General features: G+C 41.4%; 1 pseudogene; it reads right to left on the bottom strand.

Moving 5' to 3' along the window:
• Nucleotides 1-3,310: 3,310 nt before the first annotated feature.
• Nucleotides 3,311-6,199, bottom strand: LOC131383881 (uncharacterized; annotated as a pseudogene).
• Nucleotides 6,200-6,610: the final 411 nt, after the last annotated feature.

Raw genomic sequence — 6,610 nt, 5'->3', positions numbered from 1 at the left:
TGCTTTCTTCTTGGTTGTTTCAAAATTAATTCGCCTGTTCAGATGTTTAGTCTTCTTTCAGAGATTATACATTTTTTGATGTGGTAAAATATGACATAAAATGTTCCATTTGAACCATTTTTAACTGTACAATTCAGTGGCATTCAACAAATTCACAATATTCTGCACCAAAACCACTGTATATTTCTAGAAATTTTTCATCACACTAAGCAAATACTATATACCCATTAAGCAATAAATCTCCAGTGCCTCTCCTGCCAACCACTGGAAACCTCTAAACTATTTTCTATCTCTACATTTTTGTCTGTTTTACATGGTTCGTTTTTGTCCTTTTGTGTCTGGCTTACTTTATTTAAAATAGATGTTTTTAAGGTTTACCTATGTTGCAGTGTGTATCAAAACTTCATCCCTTTTAATGCCTGAATAATATTCTATTATATAAATATACATTTTTTATCCATTCATCCATTGATGCACACAGGTTATTTCCACCTATTGACTATTTTAAATAATGTTACTATGCACATTCATGTACAACTATCAGTTTGAGTCCCTCATGGTAATTCTACATTTTAACTTTTTGAGGAACTCTCAAACTCTGCTTTTGATGGAGGCTGCAACATTTTGCATTTGCACAAGTAATGCAAAAAGTTCCAACTTCCCCACATCCATTACAATTAATGTTATTTTTGAATATTTTTTAGTAGCCATTCTAGTGGGTGGGAAGTGGTATCTCATTGTAGTTTTGATTTGCATTTTCGTAAGACTAATGATGTTGAGAATATTTTCATATGCTTATTAGCCATTTATGTATCTTCTGTGGAACAATGTCTGCTGAAGTACTTTGACCACTTTTTAATTGAGTTACCTTTTTGTAAGAGTTCTTTATATATTCTAGATGTTAAATCTTAAGATATTATTTGCAAATATGTTCTTCAGTTCTGTGGGTTGTATTTTCATTCTCTTGATAGTGTCCTTTGATATACAAAAGTTGATTTTTATAAAGTCGAATTTACCTTTTTTTTTCTCTTAATTGTGGTTTTGGCATAATATTTAAGTAACTATTGCCAAATAAAGGGTCATGAAAATTTGTTCCTATGATTTCTACTAAGAATTTTGGAGTCTCATCTCTTCAATTTAGGTCTTTCATTCATTTTGAGCTATTTTTAGATATGCTGTAAAGTAAGGATTTCACTTCATTCAGTACATTTGCATATCCAGTTTTATCAGCTCCATTTGTTGAACAACTTTCATTCCACATTGAATAGCCTTGGCACTTTGTTATAAATCAATTAGTGATATATGTGAAGGTTTATTTCTGAGCTTTCATTTCTATTCTCTTGGCCTTTGTGTATATCCCTATGTGAGAACCATACTATGTTTTGTGTACTATAGTAAGTTTTGAAATCAGGACATGTGAGTCCTCCACTTTGTTTCTTGTGTTTCTTTTTGATATTACTTTTTGCTATTCAGGGTATCATGAAAATCCATGTGCATTTTAGAATAGATAATTCTATTTTTTAAATTGTGCATTTTTTTAAAAAGGCCATTGAAAAAATTCTGGGCTGGGCATTGTGGCCCATGTTTGCCATCTTAGCACTTTGGGAGGTGAAGGCAGGAAGATTGCTTGAGCCCAGGAGTTCAGGACAGCCTGGGCAACATAGACCACATCTCTATTAAAAAATTTGTATATAAAAAAAATCAAATTACATTGAACCTATATGTTGCTTTGGGGACTATTGTCCTCTTAACAACACAGATGTCTTTTCATTTACTTTTTGTGTATCTATTAGGGTTCTCTAGAGGGACAGACCTAATAGGATAGATGTATATATAAAGGGGAATTTATTAAGGAATACTGATTCACACAATCACAAGGTGAGGTCCCACAATAAGATGTCTGCAAGCTGAGGAGCAAGGAAGCTAGTCCGATTCCCAAAGCTGAAGAACTTGGAGTCTGATGTTCAAGGGCAGGACACTTCCAGCATGGGAGAAAGATGTAGGCCAGAAGACTAAACTAGTCTAGTCTTTTCATTTTCTTTTGCCTGCTTTTATTCTGGCCACACTGGCAGCTGATTAGATTGTGCGACCCATATTGAGGGTGGATCTGCCTTTCCCAATCCAATTATTCAAATGTTAATCTCCTTTGGCAACACCCTCACAGACATACTCAGGAGCAATACTTTGCATCCTTCGATCCAATCAAGTTGACCCTCAACATTAACCATCACAAGTCCACCCCTTGTCAATCTGAACTCATACACATCTCCTGAAGTCATACATAATCTTAAGTAAAGACAGTAACAAGGTCATAATTACACCTAACATAATACAGCTGTCTTTTGTACAATAGGAAATACACCAATCCCTAACACAAATGCTATTACATAGTTAATAACACTTAAATGTTGATATGAAGTCAATAAATCTTGTCACATGATAAAATAAAAAGGAAATAAATTGAAGATATTTTCTTAGTACAGTGTACACATGCACAAACATGTTCTTAACAAAATAAGAAGAAAATGCGCATGACCATTACAGTCCTTGATTCTGCAACTGGTCACGTGGTCGTAGCTAATTTTGATGACTGCTTTTCTCTACTACCCATTCTGTATTCCCTTTACCTTCAGCACGCACTTTAGCAGGTTGTGTTTTTTTACCTGGTGCAATGACCAAAACCTTCATTCCTGAAAGGTCTGGGCCATTTGTAGTCCTGCCTGGATTGGACTGTTGTAGTTTCCCATTGACCTTAATCACAGGGCATGGTAATACTAAGAGATACCCTAAAAATTTTTCTGTATTCCACTCATACTCTTCCTTACCTCCACTGTGGAGTAGTAGACTGATTTTAACTTGATAGCCCCAGTCAGTCACCCCAGACAACACTGTAATTCTCTTCTTAGCCTGTTGACATAAAGGTAGAAGGATCCCAAAGTGGCTAGGTGGCAATGTTTTTTTTTTTTTTTTTGAGACGGAGTCTCGCTTTGTCTCCCAGGCTGGAGCGCAGTGGCGCAATCTCGGCTCACTGCAAGCTCCGCCTCCTGGGTTCACGCCATTCTCCTGCCTCAGCCTCTCTGAGTAGCTGGGACTACAGGCGCCTACCACCACGCCCGGCTAATTTTTTTTTGTATTTTTAGTAGAGACGGGGTTTCACTGTGGTCTCAATCTCCTGACCTCGTGATCCGCCCGCCTCGGCCTCCCAAAGTGCTGGGATTACAAGCGTGAGCCACCGCGCCCGGCCAGCAATCTTAACTTACAGTTCAATGAAGTTGTTGTGTCTCCTGGTGGCAGCATTCCTCCATCAGAACTACAACCTCAAGTCCAGCAGAACATGATAAAAAGGAAGCAAAAATTTTGCTAGTGGGTCACTAGAGGCTTGATGATAAATGGTGCCACTTCCACTTCCACCCCTTGATTCCTGGACCCATGAATCCTGGCGAGGGGAGAAACAGTACCATATATTGGATGCCGATTCAGAGCACACACAGCCTTCTGGAGAACTTTTCCCCAGCCCTGCAGAGTATTGTCACCTAGTTGGCATTGTAATTGTGACTTCAAAAGGCCATTCCACCATCCTATTAATCCAGCTGCTTCAGGATGATGGGGAACATGGTAAAACTAGTGAATTCCACAAGCATGAGCCCACTGCCACACTTCTTTAGCTGTAAGGTGAGTGTCTTGATCAGAGGCAGTGCTGTGTGGAATACCATGATGGTAGAGAAAACATTCGTGAGTCCATGGATGTAGACTTGGCAAAAGCATTGTGTGCAGGATAGGCAACCCCATATCCGGAGTAAGTGTCTGTTCTAGTGAGGACAAACCTCTGCCTCTTCCATGATTGAAGAGGTCTAATGTAATCAACCTACCACCAAGTAGCTGGCTAATTACCCAAAGAGTGGTGCCATATCGAGGGATCAGTGTTGGTCTCTGCTGCTGGCAAATTGGGCACTCAGCAGTGGCCATAGCCAGGTCACCTTGGTAAGTGGAAGTCCATGTTGCTGAATCCATGCATAACCTCCATCCCTGCCACCATGGCCACTTTGTTCATGGGACCATTGGGCGATGACAGGAGTGTCTGGGGAAAGAGGCTGAGTGGTGTCCACAGAATGAGTCATCCTATCCATTTGATTATTAAAATCCTCCCCTGCTGAGGTCACCCTTCGGTGAGCACTTACATGAGATACAAATGTCTTCACAGTTTACCACTCAGAGAGGTCCATCCACATACCTCCTCCCAAAATTCTTTTGTCATCAATTTTCCAATCATACTTATTCCAAGTCCCTGACCATCAGGCCAAACCATTGGCTACAGCCCATTAATCAGTATATAATTAAGCATTTGGCTATTTCTTGTTCCAAGCAGAGTGCACAGTGAGAAGATTTCCCTCTGCCACTTTCCTTCAAGGATGTCCGAGAAAGGGACTACAGTGCTGTAGCTGTCCACGTTCAGGTAGCGCCTGCATATTTTGCAGAACCATCTGTAAACCAGGTCCTTGTCTTCTCTTCCTGTGTCAACTGATCATAGGGAACTCCACATGAGGCCATCAGTGCAGGCTGGGGGAGAGAAGACAGGGTGGCAGGGGTGGGGACCATGGGCATTTGAGCCACTTCCTCATGTAACCTACTTGTTCCCTCAGGACCTGCTCTAGCCTGATCACATATGTGCCACTTTCATTTAATGATGGTACACGCTGTGCATGCCCCACTTTATGGCTAGATGGGTCAGAAAGCACGTAGTTTATGATAAGCACTTCAGGTCTCATGGTAACTTGATGACCCATATCCAAACGTTCAGTTTCTACCAAAGCACAGTAACAGGCCAACAGCTGTCTCTCAAAAGGAGAGTCATTATCTGCAGAAGACGGCAGGGCCTTGTTCCAAAATCCTAGAGGCCTCTGCTGTGATTCACCTATGGGGACCTGCCAAAGGATCCAAACAGCACCTCTATCTGCCACTGATACCTCAAGCACTATTGGATCAGCTGGGCCGTATGGCCCAAGTGGCAGAGCAGCTTGCACAGCAGCCTGAACCTGTTGCAGAGCTTTCTCCTGTTCTGTACCCCACTCAAAACTGGCAACTTTTTTGGTTACTCGATAAATGGGCCAGAGTAACACTCCCAGATGAGGAATGTGTTGTCTCCAAAATCTAAATAGGTTGTGCCTCTTTCTTGGTTGTAGGAGGGGCCAAATGAAGCAACTCATCCTTCAACTTAGAAGGAATGTCTTGACAGACCCCACACCCCTTAACCCCTAGATATTTTACTGAGATAGAAGGTCCCTGAATTTTAGTCAGATTTATTTCCCACCCTCTTGCACACAAATGTCTCACCAATAAGTCCGGTGTGTTTGCTACTTTTTGCTCACTGGATCCAGTCAGCATAATGTCATCAATGTAATGGATCAATCTTGTGGAAGGGAAAAGGAATCAAGAGCTCTTCAAACAAATATGACACAAAGCCAGAGAGTTGATATACCCCTCAGGTAGGACAGTAAAGTTATGTTACTGGCCTTGCCAGCTAAAGGCAAATTGCTTCTGGTGGGCCTTATGGACAGTGATGGGGAAAAAGCCATTTACCAAGTCAATGCCTGCATTCCAGGTACTGGGACATGTGTTAATTTGCTCAAGCAATGAAGCCACATCTGGTACAGCAGCTGCAATTTGAGTCACCACTTGGTTAGGCTTACGATTATTCACTGTCTTTCTGCAAGCCTCACCTGTTTTCTGCATAGGCCAAATAGAGTTGAATGGGGATGTGGTGGGAATCACCACCCTGCATCTTTCAAGTTCTTGATGGTGGTGGTAATCTCTGCAATTCTTCCAGGGATGCAATATTGTTTTTGATTTACTATTTTTCTAGGTAGAGGCAGCTCTAATGGCTTCCATTTGGCTTTTCCCACCATAATAGTCCTCACCCTACCAGTCAGGGACCCAATGTGGTGATTCTGCCAGCTGCTTAGTATATCTATGCCAATTATGCATTCTGGTACTGGGAAAATGACAACAGGTTGAGTCTGGGAAACCACTGGACCCACTGTAAGTCAGACCTCAGCTAAATCTCCATTAATTACCTGACCTCCATAAGCCCCTACTTTTACTGGAGGATGACAATGACGTTTGGGTCCCCAGGAATCAACGTCAGGTCAGAGACTGTGTCCAGTCCTTGAAAGGTCTGATTATTTCCCTTTCCCCAATGCATAGTTACCTTGGTAAAAGGCTGGAGGTCTCCTTGGGAAAAGATGGAAGAAAAATTAACAGCATAAATTGTTGGTAGTGTAGTGGCATCCTTCCTCAAGGGGAACTGGCTTCCCCTTCATTCAAGGAGTTCTGGGTCTGTAAACTGGTTCAAGTCTGGAAATTGATGGAGGGGCCATGATTCTCTGTTTTTATAATTCAAATTTGTCTTTTGTTCACTTGGCCTGGAAGTTTTCTGCTTATATAAATTAAGTAAGAGTGCAGTAGACTTCCTATGAATTTCACTTCTAGGAACACTGTGATTAATTAGCCAATGCCAGAGCTCTGTAAGAGTCAGACTATTCTGATTGCTGCTCTGCCTTTGCTTTCCATTATGGTACCTATGCCCACCTTGCCTTTGATGGTTGAGTGCTGC

This window comes from Hylobates moloch, unplaced genomic scaffold, assembly GCF_009828535.3.
Source record: "Hylobates moloch isolate HMO894 unplaced genomic scaffold, HMol_V3 SCAFFOLD_7, whole genome shotgun sequence".
In the NCBI taxonomy this organism is placed as follows: domain Eukaryota; kingdom Metazoa; phylum Chordata; class Mammalia; order Primates; family Hylobatidae; genus Hylobates; species Hylobates moloch.
This window is presented reverse-complemented; position numbering and strand designations above follow the sequence as displayed.